The sequence below is a fragment of the Cibotium barometz genome, chromosome 36, assembly GCF_041138505.1.
Source record: "Cibotium barometz isolate CiBa-2024 chromosome 36, ASM4113850v1, whole genome shotgun sequence".
NCBI lineage: Eukaryota > Viridiplantae > Streptophyta > Polypodiopsida > Cyatheales > Cibotiaceae > Cibotium > Cibotium barometz.
The window spans coordinates 33832918-33846541 of NC_141081.1; positions in this window are offsets into that span (position 1 = coordinate 33832918).

The window sequence follows — 13624 nt, forward strand, 5'->3', positions numbered from 1 at the left end:
CACACTGGTCTAGTGCCAACTGGGTTCTCAATAAAGGCCACAAAAGTATGATCCACTTGCTTAACTTTTTTATACCATCTTTTGGTCCTTGGACCAAACGTTACAAGTCTGCTCCTTGGCTTAAGCTCTAATAATACCTGAATACACAACAGAAAGTTAGTTAGGCTCAACCTAGTATGCCTAAAAGTATCCCCTTCCAAAGCAAAAGTCAAGAGATGGCTTCCTACAATGCCAGAATCATCAGAATCATCTACATCATCCCATGTTTATTCAATTTATTAACCAAATGTATAGACCAACACATATGCACACATTTATACATCAATCTTGTAGCATCCAGCCCTATATCAACTGATTTTTGGAATAAAATACAGTTTCTGGTGTTCCAAATTTCCCAAAGACAACAAAATCTAATGTTCCAAATCTAATTATGTTGAAAATAGAGTCAGCATTCTCCTCACACTAGTTGTCCATTTCCCTAGCAACCAGTCCTCCCAATGTCTCTGCACACTAGTATAACTATATATCCATCTGCTAATTCTGGTCCAAGTGTTTCTGATAACTGGGCAATCCCAAAAAGCATGTTTCCCATCTTCTAGAGCTGTTCTACATCTGGGGCAACACCCATTAGTAAATTTCCTCTATACCAATTTGCTCCCTAAAGGAAGAGCACCCATACATACTTTCCAAAGAAAGACGTGAGACTTGGTAGGGATTTCCAGTTTCCAGATGGTCTTCCATCTCTTCCTCCAACTATTGGACCCCCAACTAGTCCTCCAAAGCCTGTTGCAATTCTCCTCAGTCCTTCTTAATTCCCTGTACAAATCTTTAGTGGTCCCTCTATCCAATTTGGCCCCATTATACCAAACCCAATCTTTTACCCAACAGGATTCATCATATACAGTAGAAAATCAACCTTTTTGCACCTCCTCCAACACAACCCTAGCCAGTTTCCCCTCCCTAAAGTTCAGATTGAAGTCCTCATCAAGTTGTTCATGATCTTTTCACCCCACCAAATCCCTGTCCCAACAGTCAGCTAGTTTCTTAAAACCTTTATTATTCAAATTTTTAGCAATTTTGGGGTCCTCAAGAGCCGAGGGGAGATTAAATTTATGTGACCACCAAATTCCCAAACACAGTAAAGAGTTCCCTAAGACTCTAGAGCAACCCTCCCATAACATCAGCCCCAAAGCCTCTTTCCAATTACTACACAGCATTCTGGCAAGAGATGACCATGTAACCTTAAGGGGGGCACCTTCAACCAATTCTCTCAACATCTTTGTCTAGACCTCCTCCTGATGAAGACACTTAGGGAGCAATAGTGCCATCCTTAATAAAACCATATTATCTCTTGGAGATAACCCCCTGCAAAACAGGAGTAATCCTAATAGCAATAACTTTGGCCAGAACTTTGTAGATGGTAGTCAGCAATGTAATGGGCCTTCAGTTGAACCTTTCACAAGCAACTTGGTTAGGGATAAGCTTTACCAGCCCCTTTTTTAGGTCTTTATCCAAGTTTCCTGTCTTGAAAGCTTCTTTGCGTATTTTCCAAACTACATCCTTTAGAGAAGGCCAAAAGGCTATAAAAACTTCTACAGATAAACCATCCCACCCTGGTGATTTTTCCCTTCCCAATTTATGAAGGGCATCCCAACATTCATCCACCTCTATGTCCCTTTCTAGCCATTTAGCCTTATCAGGATCTATTCTATTGCTAACTAATTCAAGCAACTTATTCTCAGCTTGATACCTTTTGGCTGACCAATCCTCTTTTAAACTAAGAGTAGCTCCCAAGAATTTCACCCACTTCTCAGCAATCAAACCTATGCCCTCAATCTCTTGCCCATTCTCATCCAGTATCCTAACCATCACCTCCTTACAGCCCTTCCCCTCGGTTAGCTTAAATAGGTGAAAATAAATAGCTTAAATAGGTGAAAATAAATAATTAGAAAGAAGAGATGCCCAAGGGTTAGATGAGTGAAAATAAATAATTTTAGGGGAGGTGGGGTGTGTGTGTGTGTGTGTGTGTGTGTGTGTGAAAGAGAGAGAGAGAGAGAAAGAAAAGAAAGAAAGATATATTAACGTCTACAAGAGGCCAAAGTGGCCTATGAGACTAAAGTACCAATGCATCTAAAACTCAAGGAAACTAAATGTCCTAAGTAGAAAATGAAAAGCATAAACTGAAAAACAATTAGCTACATGTGGCCAAAGAGGAACTAGTGGCCTGATACAACTGCCAGAAAAAGGCATATTCGATAAAAGTGTGGAACTGGAAAAATGGTAGGTTATGGGAAGCAACTGAGATAGACTCATCCCATAATGTCTCGCATAGGTCGATCCAGCATAGACAAGCTGAAGCGCTGAGGTCGTGTCGCACGATGTCGTGCCAATATCACTTGTATCCTCTAATAATGTCTCGGCGCTGGGGCCGCATCGCCTAGAGCGGGCCGTGGACGCCACGCTCTACATAGCTCTCCAACTCTGTCCAGGGTGACTCCTCGAGGTGGTTGTGTGGGCCCAATCGACTCATGGCAATGGTGTGTGGGGTCACTACTGCTTTGAAGAAGTCGGTGAAGAAGTCGGTAAGGGTGCGCTAGCCTGTGTCTTGGACATGTCCCCCTGTCTGGAGCGTAGGATGTGGTCTCGGTGTTTGCGTAGCTCGAGGAGAAAAGGCCCAAGGCAACACTAGTCTAAGTAGTCCATGACTCTAGACAATGGCCCAAATCCATCTCGGAAGAGCCAATGAAAACACCCTCGGATCTCATAGTACACTGGGCACCGACAAATGTAGTTCTCCTCATATGTAGTTCTCCTCAGTCTCTAGCTCCAACTGACAGAGCTAGCAAATCCGATCCTCAGGGGGGAAGGGAGACGGGTCCATATAGACAAGTCTCTATCCTCAGCTCCAACTGACAGAGCTAGCAAATCCGATCCTCAGGGGGGAAGGGAGACGGGTCCATATAGACAAGTCTCTATCCTCAGCTGATGTGAAGATGTGCGAATTTGGCCAACAGCACGTCTGACTCCATGAGAGAGGTGAATGTCCATGTACCTCAGGTGGACAACAAAACCATTAGGGGATAAGTGGAGAAGATGCTCTCGATAGAAAGCCATCTTCGTCCCTAATGGCACGGCCGGTGTGATCCATGTGCGTTCTATGTGTAGCTGAACGATATCCATCCTAATGATCTTGTTGAGCTCACTCTAGCTCAACTCCAGGAAGGAGGGCTCCAAGCTGTACTGTAAAGGTGGAAGGCGGTCCATATGCATACCATGTACTTGTAACCATGTGCTAGTCTGGGCATACCAGCACTATGTGTCGCCCTGCGAGCTGTCTGGATGACTCTAGTGCGAGTCTAGAGTATCTATGCCTGGAGAGGCTCCATAGCCTATGTATGAAAGTGATCGTTTGGAAGAGGGCCTCGGCTACGATCGGTGGGGCTCTCATCTCTGCTCGGACTATCTCATGTGGTACTGATGATTTACTCCTAATCATGCAGGAGATCATCATCACTAGTGGTCTCTCCATCTGCTCCCACCCATCATAAAACTAGTGGTACTGATGATTTACTCCTAATCATGCAGGAGATCATCATCACCTGCTCCCACCCATCATGTGATGATTTACTCCTAATCATGCAGGAGATCATCATCACTAGTGGTCTCTCCATCTGCTCCCACCCATCATCCATAAAACTCCCCTCCACTCGAGGCTAGCTGCTCTACTGTGGATCCATTCCTCTACCTATGATAGAGACTCGGTCCCCACAGATGGGAGCAACGTATAAAAGTGCTAGTGTAACCAGTGTGTCAAATAACCAGAGCTTTTTTCGAGGCTCATGAAACTGGATGTGTGCACACTGACTCTCCAGGGCTCCGAGTGTAACATATCCTCTAGTCAATCTGTCCTTCGTTGCCCTCCTCATGGTAAAGCATGGTCCAACAAAAGTGACCCCCAGGTAGACATATCTCCTGACTCTCTGTACTGTCTCCTCACCATAGGTGAACTCAAGTGGTAACCAGTCGGCCCACTGTTGAGAGGTGTTAAACACCATTACCTTGGTCTTTCCAAGGTTCACTGTAAGGTCCCTATCCTAGGCAGAAGATCTATAATGCATCCAGGTGTCTCTGCAGCCCCTCTGGTGTATCTTAGATAAGTACAATGTCATCGGCATAGAGCAATAGAGGGATCAAGACTCCTCCCAAGCCAGCTCTAGGTCCTCCTAATCTGTCAATGTAGTCATATATCTCATCAATGTATAGCCCGAAGAGTGTGGGTGATAGTGGGCAACCCTGCTTCACCCCAATAGTGCTGGTGATCTCCTTTGACATCCCTCCCGGAGCCCGGACGCGGCCTCTAACTGCCTCATACAAATGGAACCATTGAGTGGGTACATGTGCAAGTTTCATGCTACTTGTGTGCAAGACCTTACACTAGTGGGTGTACATGGGAAGCTTTCTTTTTGCGACCAAGATGCCATTTAAAAAAATATCCAATCCATGTGATATATTTGAACCCCCCAAGCTACCTAGTTACAACTTTTTTTAATTCATATGATACATGTAAAGCCACCAATCTCAAGGTGCTATATTTTTGGTGGTAAAGGACAAAGTAAGGCTAAGCAAAAACAACACTTGCTTTATGGTGTTTATCTTGCATTCAACCAAATTAACATCATGAACAAAATGCAAGTGTTTTATTTTTATTTTTTTGGGAACAATAATTATATATATTAATATTAACAGCCCTTTATAAAAAGTCCTTCTACATCAAAGACTTAACAGAGACACCTATTGTGCATATCAAATTTACATCAAAGACTTATCCCCATTTTCTATTCAACAGATTACATAATAGGTCCCACATTTCATCCTCCCAAACAAAGGAAGAGTTTCCCCGTGAGAATTGGAATCCCAACTGCATACAGGCAATTAGAAGCACATCAGAGGCGTATCCCTTAGGAGACTGTTGTTCAAACTCCTCTCCTTTAATCCATGTTTTCATTGTTGGCCTCCTTCCCAAGGGGTTTTCCACCAAGGCCATGAAGATCTCTCTTGGCTGCTTATCTTTGAGATACCCCCTTCTGGATCTTGGTTTAAATTTGGGAAACTTAGCTCTAACATCATCCCATGTATACACTTGTCAATATTCAAACACATTAGGATAACCTAGTGTGCATTAGCATTTCACCTTCCCTGATCTATATTACCTAATCCCATATTGTATATATATTATTATTCATCCTATTAATATAGTATAGAGACCAGAAAAAATGCACACATCTAAACATAACTTCAGTGGCCTCTATTCCTTGTTTGTCCCCCTTGCAAAATATTAGCTCATTTCTAAAGACCCAAATCACCCACAAACAGTGATATCTAATGATGTAGAAGATCAGATCATCTCATCAGTCATCTTGTATAATCTTCATAGTAATCAATCCCAACAAGGATCTCTCAGTCCTAAATTGTCTTCTACCCATCTACCTATTTTCCCCCAAAACCCCTTTAAAGCAGGGCACTGCCAGCAGGCAGAAAGCATGCTTCCCTTCCTCAATAGTTGTTTACATCTCGAGCATGTCCCAGCACTAAAGTTCCTTTGGAGCTTAAACCTAAGAGGTAAAGCCAGTAGGCATACTCTCCACAAGAACACTTGGTCTTTCACTGGGATCAAAGCTTCCCATATCAGGTTTGACCTTCTCTTCCAAATGTTCATATCCTAGCTAATTCTTCATACTTTATTGCAATATTTGACATTCATTTCCCCTTTACATATTTCTTCATACAAAGTCTTTGAATTGATTCTATCAAGTTTAGCCCCATTAAACCAGCTCTAGTCCTAGAACCAGGAGTCTTCATTGTATGATGCTGTAGAATACCAACTTTTTTCCACTTCAGCACAAGGACCGAGCTTAGAACCTGAATCTCACTTTGTTGCAATGTGAACTCTCTCATAATCTACTGGAGCTCTTTCCATCCTGCTTTGAGAGAAGTCCCATATGTCCTCTAATCTCCTAATTCCCTTATTATTCAATCTTCTGGAAGCCTTGGTGTCCAATAGGGCTAAAGGAGGCTTAAACCTATAAGTCCACCAAATATCTAGGTTCAATAAAGAATTACGATAGATTCTGGTGCACCCATTCCAGTTAAGCAGACCCATTTATTCTTTCCAATTGTAGCAAAGGAACTTGCAGAAGGAAGAGCTTCTTACTTTTAAAGGGGAAAAGGATAGTAGTTTCTCTTTCTAGTTGAGACCAAGCCATTTTCCCCTAAGCAATACTTATGCCCCCTCTATCTCTTCTCTCAACATCTAGGCCTAGATCCTTTCTTGTCTAAGAAATTTAGGGAGGCTAACCAACACTCTAGATTTAGTATGGGAGGGTAGATGAAGAATTGCCAAAGCTCCCTGATTTTTGGGGAGAGCAACCTTAACCTAAGCCAATCAAGAGAGGGAATTTTTTCCATTGTAGCCATTCCCCCATAAAAAGTCCCTGATAGGAGCAATAATTTTTTTCCAATGTCCTTTCTTGAACTTTATCATAGGTCAAATAAATAGGATGTAAGCATTGAGTACTATATTCACTATAGCAACTCTGTTCATGAAAGGGTACCCTTACCCCTTCCCATTTCTTGAGTTTAATTCAGAATCTCTCAATAGCCCAATATGTCAGGTCCTTGTTACTCACTCCCACTCCCATGGGAACCCCTAAATGTCTAATGATCCTTCCTCTTTTGATGACATCATAGCCCCATCTTTCCATGTCAAAGATGTCCTCTTTTGTCAGGCTTAAAATTCTGGATTTATGGTTATCACATTTAGATCCTGAGGCTTTGGCAAATACTTGCATTAACTGAAGAGCATTCCTCACATTTTCATTGTCAGCTCTCAAAAATAACAGAGAATCATCAGCAAAGCATTGAATGATTTATTGTTCAATGCAAATACTTGCATTAACTGAAGAGCATTCCTCACATTTTCATTGTCAGTTCTCAAAAATAACAGAGAATCATCAGCAAAGCATTGAATGATTTATTGTTCCCCATTCCTAAGCTTCAGTCCAATGATTGATTCTTTTTCACTAGTTCTCTAAGGCTATATTAGAGGGTGAGATGCCACATCAAACAATAAGGGAGCTAGGGGATAGCCTTGCCTTATAGACCTTCTAATTTCAAATCCCCCAACTAGCCTCCCATTTACTAGAAGCATAGAATGAGCTCCAATTGTTAAAGTGTAGATGCATGCAGCAATCTTGTAGCCAAAGCTCATCTTCTCCATTACTCTAGCTATAAATGACCAGTGAATTCTGTCATATGCCTTCTCTAAATCCAATTGGAATATTACACATTCCTGTCCAGTTCTCTGAGCTATATCCATTCCCAGCATTGCTGCAAAAATAATGTCATATATGAATCTCCTTTAATAAACCCATATTGTTTAGTGGAGATCAGCTCTTGGAATTCTTAGAGCCATAACCTTTGCCAAAATCTTGTATATCACAGTGTGAAGAGTGATATGCCTTTAATGATTAAAGTGGGTACAGGCAGGTTGTTTAGGGATTAACTTAATTAATTCTTCTCTCAAGTAATTATCAAGCATGCCCAGTTTTTCAAAGAATCCCAAAATGCTAAGAAGAATCCAAATGATAGCCCATCCCATCTTGGAGATTCTTCCTTGCCTAATTTTCTAAGGGCCTCCCATCATTCATTTATCTCAATGTCTCTATCCAACCATCTGCTCTATCTACTTGAATGCTTGTGTTGACCAAGTAACTCAAGGAGTTTGGATTTTGCTTGAAACCTCTCTATGTATCTTCCTTGAGGCTCAGAGTGGTACCCAGGAAGTCAACCCATCTTAGGGCAGTCTATTTTATGTCCCCTACTTCCTATCCATTTTTATCCCCGATTTATCCTTGGAATTCTCTGTCCCTCTCTCCTTAGTCAGCCCAAAAAAATACTTGGCAGGTGTTTGTGTTTTATATGAGAGCATGAAAAGATCTTTTGAAACAACTTCCTTAGACGTGTACTTGATGAAACCCAAATATTAGATCTAGCTCCATGAAGCTAATTAAAGAGCTCATCATTGCAAGGCATTGGGGTGGATACTTGTTCTTTATTGTGATCTTATTTAAAGCTCACTAGTCTATGCATAAACGCATAGAATCATCCTTATTCTTTGAGACTAAAATTGGCAAATCCTATGGACAACAATTGTTATGCTAAATTTGTCCTTTCCTTAATACTATTATCTCTCCACCTTTTCTTTCTCTACCTTATTTAGCCTCTAAGGAATTTTACATATAGGTGAACTACCATGAAAGAGGTCTATAGGCGACAAACCATCGAAAAAATTTAAATAGTTTTTGGAAGCAAATCTTACTCAATTTCATTGAATCATCTAACTGAACGAATAAATGGTTGGAAGAAATTATTATTATTCATAAAAATATACAAATCCAAAGATTTATTTAAAAAATACAAAATAAAGAACAAGACAAGAGCATTGGGTATAATCTCCCCTCCTCCCCCCCCCAAAAAAAAGTGAGTGTTTCCATCTCCCTCACGTGGGTATTTAAATATTGTATTTCCAAATTTGACTCTTGGAGCTAACAATAGCTTGAACATCCAAAGTTGCGTCTTTGCTTTTACAAAAATAACCTTCGTTCCTTGTGTACTACCTTTACAATGAATAAAGTGATTTTTTACACATTTAAGATAGCTAAACCATGGAATTTAAAATATCATTACAAATACAACACCTGACCAAAGCCAAAACATGACATTAATTAAATATAAAATTTGTCACATCATTGATATAAATACTCTGCATGACACCATGATTAGTGTTGAGATAATGAGCTTAACTAGTACGGATATGGGTGACATACTAGGATATTGGTTATGTCAATATTCAACGGGGCGGAAAATATTCAAGCCTAAAGCATTGTTTATAGGTTTGCCAAAGTTCAAAGTGGATGAAATGCACAAAGTATGTGAAACAATCTTAAGCATACATTTCTTGTCATGCATTTTTGCATGATAGGAATGTGAGTTAAAGACCATTGGATGTGGCACATTCTGATGTTGCATTCCAATGTTTGGTGACCAACAAAAATGGCATCAATCAAAGGATTAGTGTATTAGAGTTACATGTTATTAGTGTTAGTGGAAAAATTAAGAGATGTTAATAATGGGAGAGAAGAGAAGGAAAGATTTGGAGGAATGTAGACAAAATCATTAGAACGAGATTATGATTCTCAGTTCCTCATCTGATTCATTGAAGTGACATTCATCACTTGAAGAATTTAGTCTTTGATGATGTCCTTTTTTGTGGCACGATTCTTGTCAAATGTTGTTGAGGTAGGACGTGTTCTTGCACATGTGCATTTTATGCTTTTATGTATATTGAGTATTCTATGAAGAAGATAAACATAAAGTATATTAAATGAGTCAAATAGACTCTTATTAAGTTGCTACTTGTTGAAGTAGCCACTTATTGGGCGAGGCATGAAAGAATTACGTTAACTTACGAGGCTAATATAGACATCTTCACTAAGGATTAGAGATCAATGTGTTGTGAAGACTCTAGTTGTTGTTTAGAGAGGTTTGCAATTTGAAGGAAAATTCTAGGCGATGGGTTGTACCATTGACCAGGCTTTTGCCTACCATGGGCCCCCCATCTAGAGATGTACTTGGAAAGTTGTCGATGGTGAGGCTCTGGTGCAAATGTCCTCCAGTGATGAGTATGGATATGTACTCATGGAATAGCTGCTATATTAACTTAGCTAGAAGAATAGTAAGCTATAAGCTTAACAAAAATGTATTGGCTATTTGAAGATCGTTGGGAGTTTGTTGTGATATTCTACCATTTTTTAACAGGCCATTTGTGTGACTCCCTTGTGTTTTTGTCTTTTTTTTGGTTACCACCTTACAAGCAACAAGTTCTTGTGGCTACCCTCCTTTTTGAGAGAATAGGTTCTTATATCTGTCGTGTAGCTTCACTCATGCTTCTCATCAAGAGGGGTAAAAAGAGCATTGTGAGTTTGTCCTCGATGCGCTCATAAGTCTCCACCATTGCATATGTGGGGATTGATTAAAGTGTTGTCGAGCTGGTACGTATAGCTTCTGGTTGGTTGCCATTGGTGTCGACTGAACATGCAAGGTCTTATGTATGTGTCGTATGCACGAGAGGGTTGAGTGGCTTGCTTGGTGTTGCTTGGGCCTCCATTCTTGTTGAACTTTAGGTGAATTTTTTAGAATTGAAGTTGGTGGTGAGGCTTTATTCTCTTGTTCAATCTTGGCAACCATATAATGGGATTTTCATCATAATATCCTTGTTCTTAAAGCACGTGCACAGGCACCCATCTTTGATGAACACGAGGAGTTAATGGTTGATGCCTTTGAGGCTTCTTTCTTTGAGCAGGCTTGGGAAACTTCTTGATGTGCTTGGGAATCCAAGCGTGTGTATTACCTTGGTAGTAGTACCCTTGAGCTTACAGTAATTCTTTGGTACCTACGCTTATTGAGTGGCTAGAGTTCTTTGAGGAACTTGCATAGGCTTTTGTGGACCATCGATGTTGTGGAGTACTTTTATTCTTCTTGGCCTTTGAATTTTGTGTTGAGGGAGAGGCTTTGATTGTCAAGGCATCCAAATTGGATTGGCACACGTAGTACAAGAATAGCTATTGATTGCAAGGTTTTGGCATTGGACTTTGTTGGTGAGGATGGAGTTGAAGAGGTAGATGCTTTGTGGGAGTTGGTCATTGATGCAGATGGTAGGTCTTTGTGTAGAGGGGCTTCCAAGGAAGAGGCTTGTAGCTTTTTGCATTCAGCATCATAGAAATCCCTTAGGGTTGGATCCACTTCCTTATAGTATAGTATCATCAACCTTGTCATTGACCATCATGATGACCCTATAGTATAGTATCGTCAACCTTAGGGTTGGATCCACTTCCTTATAGTATAGTATCATCAACCTTGTGTCATTGACGATTATGATGACCCTATCGCTAGTAGCAAAGCACAGTGGTGCTTGGGAAGCAATAGTCCATTCACACCACCCTAAGATCAAATCTGCTTCCAACACATACTCAACTACAAAAAACTTACACGTGAGGGATTTCGATTCTAGATATATTGTTTGTTCAAAGTACCCCAAACATGGTATGTTCATGTCTTGTGTGAATGGAATTCTTTTCGGGAGTGTTGGTTGACCCAAAAAATCCCATAACTCGAGGGTCATGAGATGGATTGTGGTAATTTTATTGAACAATTCAAATCCAACCATAATTCTTGGGATATTCCGAGTAAGATATATAGGGAGGTCCAACTCTTCCAAGGTTTCTTCTTCCTAAAGAATAATGCAAAAATACCTGTAGGAGTGGTTAAGGTGACTGTTTGCATGGATTCATCAATTGAATACTTTGAGTCATGCACCCAAGTTCCACTAAGAATGATATCATACTCAAGGGGATCTGGGATAACATGGAATCTAAATTCCACATTTCCACCAATTGCTTGAGTAAAGTGTCGAAAGAAACCGAGAACTTCAAAGTTTTATCCATTGGCACCTCTTGTAAGATTGTTATCTTTAGGGATGATTCTAGGTTGTCCTAATGACACCCAAGTGTCTATTGTCATCATGTTATGACTAGCTTAAGGGCTAATCAATGTGCATTTGCGCTTAACCTTATTTCCCACAGGGAAATCTAACCATACCATGATACAATTTTCAAGTGGAACCATGAACCATAGATGTTTCCGTATCTAATGCAATTTCAATTCCCATTTCGGTTTTATTTTTCCATTCACTTTCATCCTCTTCTTGACTCTCAGCTTTTTCAAAAGTGGCCAATGTGTACAATGGTGTTGTGGATCTACTAACCACTTTAATTGAGGTCTATTTGGAAATTTGTGAATCCTTACAGTCTTGTTCTATGTAGCTCTGGAGATCTTGGTATAATTCATGGTTAGCCTTTAAAGGTGCAAGGGCTGAAGCTATGCTAGCTTCACCACCACAACAGAAGAGCACTCCTCCAAATGAGGATTTGAGAGACTGCTTAAATTTCGTAAGGGATTCATCGAATTCCCCACGTGCTTTTTCAACTACATCATTCTTGCAATCTTCCTTGGATAACTCTTCTTGGCTTGATGAGTTCATTTATATAAAGAGAACGTCTTCCTTGAAAGGGAAAGCGATACTCCTCCAGTTTTGTATCCTAGTTATTGTTTTAGGTTTGAGATTATGAGGTTCAATCACAATCGGTGATGCTATATGACACTCAACAATGTAAAGTATGCTCTCCTGAGCTTCCTTTTTGTGTTCCTCATTTGTCATGTGATCATGATTTTCAATTTGGGGTGGTTGGGCGACTTCTAGTTTCTTGATTGGACTGTGAGGTGCACTGAGTGACATGTCACAACTTGTTTCATCCTCACTAAGTGACATACCAGAGCTTGTTTCATCTTCTGACTTTTCTTGGATCGTCAGGTTTTCATTATGTTTTCCCATGCAATGAGAACAAACTTTCTTTTGGGCTTTTGTATCATGTGTTGCACATGTGGGTTTTGTGGCTTTAGGGGTAGCCTTTGAGGTGGATGCAGTTGCATCATGTGTAGCTTTTGGCACTTTTGGGGTTAGTTCCTCCATAGGCTCCTTTCCCATGTCCTTTAGTTCAACCCTGCTTTCGACAGTCTGTTAGCCCTTGTTTTTCTTGGGTTTAAAAGGTTTTGCACCCTCTTTTGGTTTTTATTTTAAAACATTCTCTTCTACCCATTTTGAAGTGTGTACTTTTGCATTCTTCTTTATTGTTTCTCGTGCCTTAGCTTGCAAGTGTGTAAGCACATTCAAGGATACCGTGGACAATTTCCCGTTTTACACTCTCAAGATGTTAAGAGTTGTATTCTATGAGACAGGTTGCATTGAAACAACCCACTTTGGGCAATCTTAAAATATGTGATTGATACCACATTGTTCACATATGGGTTATAAAGTGTGAGTGACTGTGGGCATGGAAGTATTCTAAACTATGCAGTCCGTTGACAATAGAAGCACTGCAGTGTTCGTTGAATTGTTTCTTTAGCAGTTTCAACCCTTTGGACTATGTTTATTTGGGGCAAGGACTGTTGTAGTATTGATGTAACTATAGGTGAATTAGGACATTGAGCTGTATCATGACCCAAGGTTTTGCAATGTATGTAGTACAGAAAGATAGGCCTAGGGTACACACATTGGTGGGGATTGGGATAGACATAGTGATGGCAATGAACACAAGGCATTTCGCCCATCACTTTGAAAGGCATTAAGGATGTTTGGTTTTGAGGGAGCTTATCCTCTCTTGGAGATTTGGTTCAAAGCTTTTAAGCAAGGCTGTATAGAATTCAGGAAATGACAATTCCAAGATGAATTTTTCTTTAGCCATTGCTTCAATGGGTTTAGATGAGGAACATCTCATATCGTGATCATCCTCCATCATGTTGTATGTATTGCTTCTTTACAACATTGATCGAATGTTTTCGGATTGGATATAATGATCAAGTTATGTAAGCTATTTTTCTTTATGCCCATCTCATGAAACATCTCTTCAATTGAGCATCGTTTAGTTTGTCCCATGGATCACATCATGAG